Raw genomic sequence first — 7,957 nt, 5'->3', positions numbered from 1 at the left:
GATCCATTCGATCTGTTAAGATTCGCAACCAACAGCATTTATTGCAGATATAATCCACAGTAACCCTTAAACTCTCTTTAAACTTCTACATCTGACAAGAAGTGCCTATCACTCTACTACAGACCATTTTTGCTCCTTCACAATCTACAGATCCAGAAAATAACACCGTGTTATTCCTCTACAAAACACTGCCCCAGGTTAGATTAATAATTATGGCTTATATTTTAAGTTTAATCAAGAGACATATCTCCAAAAACATATAATCAAAAAAAGAACCCATGCTACTCACTACTGCAGACTTTCTGAAGGCTACTTAAAACAATTAACTTATCTGATTCTGTGCGGTGAACTTCGCCCAAATAGTTCCTCCTAGATCAGTTGTGAATTTCACTGTTTGTTAACTTTCCCAGATGCAGTCCGATGTCCAGTGATACTTGAATTCAAACAGCAAAGGCAGTACTGTGCAGGTTCACTCTGGTGTCAGTTTCTTTCTCTCTCTCCCTCCTGCACTGACCTCACCATATGCTTCCTTTGCCTGTTCTTCTCCCTTTTAAAACTGCTGCTGTTTTGACTTTTTTTCCAAAGTTCCAAAACAATGCAACAGCATATAAAAGACAGTAATTGCTGCTCCTGATAACTTGATAGCTAAACAGTTCCACTGATCTCAATCAGCTCTTACATACATTAATGTTCACTCTTATGAATCATAACTCCCACACTGTGGAAAAATGATTTTGCTTCTGCAAAAATGGGGTCTGTCAGCACGGAGTTCAAATAGCCTGGTGGTTTTGGGTTTCCCTCATGTGAATCACTGCCTTTACAACTCCAGCAAAAGATCTTTTACAAATGGGTGAGACTTCTGGGTCCACGATTCTTTTTGTCCAAGGCCTAGTTTTCCCAATGTCTCAAATACAAAATTCTTGTCCTTTTCTGATATGCTTCCATGGCCATTTCCTCCCGAACTGTAAGCTCCTCCAATCCTATGTTTCCGTAAACTCTCCAATCCTGCATTCTCTGCATCTAGCTTCTTGTGTGTTCTACCAATCCACCACACAAAAAAAAAACTCCTTAACTTAGGGTCAATCACCTGAGCTAATGATATTGCTTTAAGATAAAACTAAAGTACTGCAGATGGTGGATTTCTGAAATATAAACACTAGGTGCTGTAGAAATTCAGCAGCTCTGGCAGCATATGTGGAGAAAGAAACAGTTAACATTTTGAATCTAGTATGACTCAGCTTCAGAACAACGGTGTCCTAGGTCCAAAAACCTTCAGCTGATTCATCACAGACCGCCCCCATAGTAAGATGGAAGGTTGGAATATCTGGTGAAAATTGCATAATCCATGCATGATGCAGTCTGTACTCACATGCATCAAGATCTGGACAACGTTTAGGCTTGAGCTGATCAGTATTGTTACGGCGCAGAGGTCGAACTCCTTTGTAAATTAAAACCAAACACCCAGAAAAGCTCACCTTGCCTTGTAATCTATTAAAATGTGAGTGAGTGACAGAGATCTCCACATTTTCACTATTTAACAGAAAATAACAAATTATTTTCCTCACTCTAATAGTCAACACCAAACAAAACTATTCACAAATCTAAACCCCACTACTTACTATCTGTTAGTGATTTTTGAGAAGATTTGTAGCTCAGGTTGATGGTAAGTATGTAAGTTAACTCGCTGAGCTGAAACTCCACCTCTTTAAAAATGCCATTCCAATACCACAGTTATTAAACATTACACTAACTTAATCTCAAAACTGCACAGTCTCTGTCTTCTCCGCTGTCTTCAGTCTTCCGTCTGATCTCCCTGGGTTGTTGTCTTTCTTTTTACTGTGAGTATGTTTGAAATGAAGAGAAGTGAAAGAGTGTTTCCTAATTTCTTTGACAGCAAGGTACCAGATGGGTAGTGAGCTCTCTTGCTCTACAGCAGTTTCTCTGTTGTTTGATGGCAGTTGCTCTTTCTCTACTTTTCAAGATACTGGGTTTGTATACCCACCATGACACATTAATTTCTTATAACTTGATTAGTTTCCAGGTGTCAAAACAATAAAATTCAAATTCCATTGGCTTCTGGTATCCTTGGTATAATTTGAACTAATTGACTAAATTCGAATTGTTGTCAAAACCACCACCAAACCCAGGTATCCATGCAACGGCCAATTGTTACATTTGGAACAGCCCGACATTTAGGTGACAGCTATGACTGTACTTTAAATTCAGAAAAGCACTTTCTATCTTAAAGGGACCATACATGCTTTCAACTTTGTAACAGTATCAAGAAACATTCATACCACATAAGGTAAGGCCATGCCCAAATACAAGAGACAATAACAATAAACTACTTACATTCGATGGCATTTCTACCCTCAAATCTTCAATATCAACAGAGGTCACCATAAACTGGAAATTGAACTGACCCAGTCACATAAACATTGTGCTACAAAAGCAGGTCAGAGGTTGGGTATTCTGGAATGAGAGACTCACATTCTAGATTCCCCAAAGCCTTTACATTTACAATGCACAAATGATGCATACTGGAAGCAAAAGCAAGAAAGCAGATTACTACCTGAATGGCTGTAAATTGATAGAGGGGAGTATGCTACGGGACCTGGGTGTTATCATGCACCAGTCACTGAAGGTGAACATGCAGGTGCAGCAGGCAGTAAAGAAGGTAAATAGTATATTGGCCTTCATTATGAGAGGTTCTGAATACAGGAGCAGGGATGCTTTGTTGCAGATATAGAGGGTCTTGGTGAGGCCACACCTAGAATAGTGTGCAGTTTTAGTCTCCTTTTCTGAGGAAGGACACTCTTGTTCTTGAGGGAGTGCAGTGAAGGTTTACCAGGTTGATTCCAGGGATGGACTGACTGACTATGAAGCCAGACTGACTAGGTTAGGATTGTTTTCGCTGGAGTTCAGACAAATGAGGGAAGATCTCAGAGATTTATAAAATTCTAACAGGAGTAAGGCATCTGGATGGGTATATTTGAATAGGCCAAGTGCTGGCAAATAGGTCTTCATTATGTTGAGATATCTGGTCGACATGGACAAGTTGGACTCAGGAGTCTGTTTCCGTGGTGTACATCTCTATGATTCTACGAGGAGGAGAGAGGGTAGATGCAGGAAAGAAGTTTCTGATAGTGCGTGTGTACAGAACCAGGGGTCACAGTCTGAGGATTTGAGGTAGACATTCTAGGATGGAGGAGATGAGGAGAGATTTCTTTAATCAAAGAGTAGTGAGCCTCTGGAATTCATTACCACAGGAAGTAGTTGATGCCAAAATTTATTCAAGATACAACTAGACATTACACTTGGGGCACATGTGACCAAAAGTTATGGTGAGAAAGCAGGATTAAGCCATTGAGTTGGATGATCAGCCATGATCGTGATGAATGGCAGAGCAGGTTCAAAGGATCGAATGGCCTCTTCTTGCTCCTATTCTTCTTTGCCTATGTTTCTATGATAATGAAGGAACACAACTTACTTTCTTGGATAGGTGCACTTTCAACAGCATTCAAAACATTTGATGCTATACAAGACAAAGCAGTTTTGATTAGCATCCAATTCACCACCTTAAATATTCATTCCCTCCACTATAGACACTACTGACCTGCAGTGCGTATCATGTTATGAGACAGGGATAGCAAGCCAGAGTAAATCAGACTCATGATGACCCTCAAATTGCTCAATTGCTCCTAAACAGACTTCACAAATAACTGATCCTGGACATCAAATTTATAATTGAAACAAAATTAAGAATTTACTATTTATAATGCAAAGTTTGTGTGAAGATTTGTAGCTCGGGTGCTCGTTGTTGTAGTTCTGTTCGCCGTGCTGGGAATTTGTGTCGAAGACATTTCGTCCCCTGTCTAGGTGACATCCTCAGTGCTTGGGGCCTCCTGTGAAGCGCTTCTGTGATGTTTCCTCTGGCATTTCTAGTGGTTTGAATCTGCTGCTTCTGGTTGTCAGTTATAATGCAATTTTAGCAGAAACACATATGAATTACAAGACACGATCTAATTAATGTCTACCATCTTCTTTGATCACCAACTCCCAGGCACACACCAACAGGCAAGCAGACAGGGTTAAGGAACACATTTTTGAAAAAGAAATCAAAGAATCATAAGTTGCGAGTTTGTTAACACTTCAAATGATGAATACCAGGGTTTTCACGGTATTTATGGATTGTATTACAGGGATATAGGACGTATCTTGCTTGAATTAAATCACCAGTTAATGATTCCACAGACCTCTGGAGACTTTTCCTGATTTCTTATAAATGGAGGTTCTTTTCTCAGGATTTTTAACAGGTCAACAACTGGAGAATAACTAGAGGGCAAAACTAAAAAAGATCAGCTTGCATGGCAACACTGCCTCCTGCTCAAAACCCAGTTAAAGAAAAGTGGTTTCTCCTTCATTTTCCAACATACACTGTGGTTGGCTTACCATCATTGGTCAACCAGATCAACAACCAACTTGCTCCCAATTCCTAATCATAATGACATCTTGCTGCAACTTCACCTATAATGTTCTTAGAGCAGTACTTAATCTGCATCATCTTTTCAGACCAATTCCCAACAGCAAACATCAGTCTTGTTTTCTCCCCCTTTCAAACAACCAAGAGCTTGTAGTTCAAAGTTCAATTCTCAACTGCAACTCTCAGTTCCAAACCAAAAATGAGAAAAATAAAAGAAATGACGGTTTCACTACTCATTCATAAGTTACTATACAGTAATTTTCCAACTTTTATCTACTATATATAATACTCTTATCATAAAATATCCAAAGGCCCTTTGCATGTACAGTAAGAAACAACATTCACTATCCAACCACAAAGAAATATTAGTGCTTTGGTCAAAAGCTCAGCGCTTTTAAGAAGCAGCTTAAGGGAAGGAAGAGGGGTAGAGAGAGTATGTGTCTAAGACAGAAAGAGTGGGGGAGTTTAGAGAAAACATTCAAGACCTTGAGGCCGAGGTAACTGAAGGCACAGCCACCAATGCTGGAGTGATTAAAATCAGATTTTCAAAAGACCAGAACTAGGTGAACACAAGTATTATGATTATGAAGCTGGAGGTGGCAAAGAGGAGTTACCAGGCCATGAAGAAAAATCAAAACAAGAGAAAGCAACAATGAGAATTTTAAAATGGAAGGATTTCTTCACTGAGAGCTCATGTTGATCAGCCCAATTAATAGGTGTATAAGAATGTGAGGGATTGTGGGCATTGGGAGCAGAATGTGAATGATCTTAATTTAATAGAAACCAGCAGTGAAATGAATTAGTCAAGTCTTGAGATAATAAAGACATGAATTTGGCTTTTGGTAGCAGATGAGCAGAGGTGGACTGAAGTCAGGTGGCTCAGTTGTTAACACTGCTGGCTCACAGTGTCAGGGACCAAGGTCTGCGTGCGTTTCTTCCAGTGCTCCAGTTTCCTTCCACAGTCTGAAGATGTGCTAGTTGATTTGACCATGTTAAATAGTCTGTAGTGTTCAGTGATGTGCAGGCTGGGTGGTTAGCCATGGGGTAAATGTGGGGTGAAAGAGAGAGGTCTTGATCTGGGTGGGATGCTCTTCAGAGGTTCTGTGTGGATTTGATGAGCTGAATGGCTTCCTTCTATGCTCTAGGATTCTACATTAGGGAAGGGGAGAAGTGTATTCCTACTGATAGTTTTTAAAATGGTTGGAATCTGATCTCTGTGTCAAATATTAAATGGCATCAAAGTTGTTTATATATGGTTCAACATCAAGAGGGATGAAATCAACAGCTAAGCAACACAGTTTGTCATGGGATCTGCACTAGCTAGGTTAAGTACAACAGATGCATGGGAAAATCTATATCTCCAAGCCATACAGACCATTCTGATTTGTACATGTATCACCCAACATTCATCACCAAAATCACAGGTCAAAATCATGGATGTCCCCACTCAACAGCACCGCAGATTTTTTTTTACCATAAAGATTGCAGAAGTTTCAAAGGCAGCTCATAAAATTTAATATAATAATGGATGACGAAAGAATTAATTTGCATTTTTGACTTATTTAGGCAAACACCACTGTCATTTGGCACATTAAGATTCCACAAACAACAATGAGCTGTATTCCCTACTGGCTCATGTTTGAAGGCGTTACTTGAGGAAAAAAACTTGAACAAGCCATCAGGAGAATTTCCCCATCCCTGTTCAATTGGTGCCATGACAGATTGATGGTACTTCAGTTTTAGGTATCATAATAGGAATAAAAAAGTATGTTAGTTTTTGTTATCAGGAATTGCAGCACAAGATGAAAGATATCTTCTTGCAATTATGTTGTATATTGGTTAGGCCACATTGGGAGGGCTTTATGTAGTTTAGTTCTCCTAATCTTAGGAAGGACTTATGTGCTCTACAGGGAGTCCACAAAAAAGTCATTAAAGAGACTAGTCTGGAAGGAATTGAAGAAGAATTGGAGTAGAATATATTCTCTGACATCTTAAAACAACAAAGGGAGATCTAATTGAAACATATAATATTCTTAAGGAGCTTGACAGGATACATGATAAGAATATGTTTCCCTAGATGGGGATGTAGTACAAGGGGTCAGTCTCAGAATAAGAGATTGTACATTTACACATTAGCTGAAAGGAAATTATTCACTCAGTGTTGAGAAGCATTAGAGTTCTGTATTCCAGTGAACTCAGTTGTTGACCAAATTCAAGACAGAGATTTTTAGTATTAGTATGAAGGGCATTTCAGGGATGTTGTACCTCTGACAATATAGCACTCCTCAATACCTAGTTGTCTGTCGACAATATATGATCATGCATTGAAACACTTTAAATTTCACATGTCCATTGACACATACACTGATCTATCTCTCCATGAACGTGCATAATATCTGCAGTTCCTCAGTTTAAAGAGCTAAGATTTGTTTCCAATATTAGGAAGGTGGAAGCCATTGTCTGCCCTAACACAATTTCAATTATTAACCACTACCTCCAATTCCTTGTTGCCCACTGCTATGTAAACTGTGTGTCTCCATCACCAAGACTGCTTATTTCCATCTCCATAAAGGTCAACTGTCTTGATGTCTGTTTCAGAACACTGTCTGCGGTAACCTTCGGATCCGACCACACCATTGCTCTTTTGCCTCGTAACCCATTTGTAATCTCGATAAACTTGACCTCATTAAATTCTGTGATTCGCATATTGCAAAATGTACCGCCTATCAACCATCCCTCTTGCGTTGTCTCCCTAAAACTTCCATCCACCCTTTCTCTCGCCTGTTAAAATGTTTGTAAGATCAAAAGTTTTCGGGTATCTCAGTATTCCTCTTGGTGACATATGGGCACAGTTTATTAAAGGGAGGACATAAATTGATGTGATGCGGTGGTAGTGTCCCTACTCCTGACCTGGGAGGTTCAGAGGTGTCCAATTCGATTGATTCGAAAAAAAAAGTGTTAATTTGATATTGTGATCAAGAGACTCAATTTTAAAGCCCAGACAGCTCGGGACTTGCGGCTCGAGGGATGAGAACATTTTTTTCAGGACACTGTACACTAGTATGTGAGGTCCCTCGTCCTTTCTTATTATCACTTGGGACCTTTGGGAAAATAGAACAAAAAAGAACAAGCAAAAAAAAACCTAAAGGGGGAAGTGAAAGTTTCGGTTTAAAAGTTCTTACAAAGGACTAACAGTCTCGACCATGCAGCTCTCCCTCGACACTGCTTGCCGTTGGCTCCTTAATGGTCCCAACGAGACTGCTTCACATCCGGAGGAGAAGGAAGTGGCGGGGAGCGTTTAGAACGACATCGAAAGATTTCCCCCCCACTTTCTTCGAAAACGGTTAAAACGCCGCAGAGGCAGGAAGAGATCCGGAACCCATGCGGGAACCCCGGCGGTTCCGGCGGGAGGGGGAAGCGCGGGGGACTCTTTATTCGGTAGTACAAAACGTTGTCCACTCACAACAAGCGCTC

General features: G+C 40.1%; 1 long non-coding RNA gene across 1 annotated transcript; it reads right to left on the bottom strand.

Annotated features, from left to right (window-relative positions):
* Positions 1-3,260: 3,260 nt before the first annotated feature.
* LOC140476548 (uncharacterized) lies at positions 3,261-7,895 on the bottom strand. The gene is made up of 2 exons (XR_011960508.1): positions 7,666-7,895; positions 3,261-3,463 (listed from the first exon to the last, which is right to left on the bottom strand). It is a non-coding gene; the product is annotated as an uncharacterized lncRNA (long non-coding RNA).
* Positions 7,896-7,957: the final 62 nt, after the last annotated feature.

The sequence above is a fragment of the Chiloscyllium punctatum genome, chromosome 4, assembly GCF_047496795.1.
Source record: "Chiloscyllium punctatum isolate Juve2018m chromosome 4, sChiPun1.3, whole genome shotgun sequence".
In the NCBI taxonomy this organism is placed as follows: Eukaryota; Metazoa; Chordata; class Chondrichthyes; order Orectolobiformes; family Hemiscylliidae; genus Chiloscyllium; species Chiloscyllium punctatum.
The sequence above is the reverse complement of the archived record's forward strand: the minus strand, read 5'-3'. Positions and strand labels throughout refer to the sequence as shown.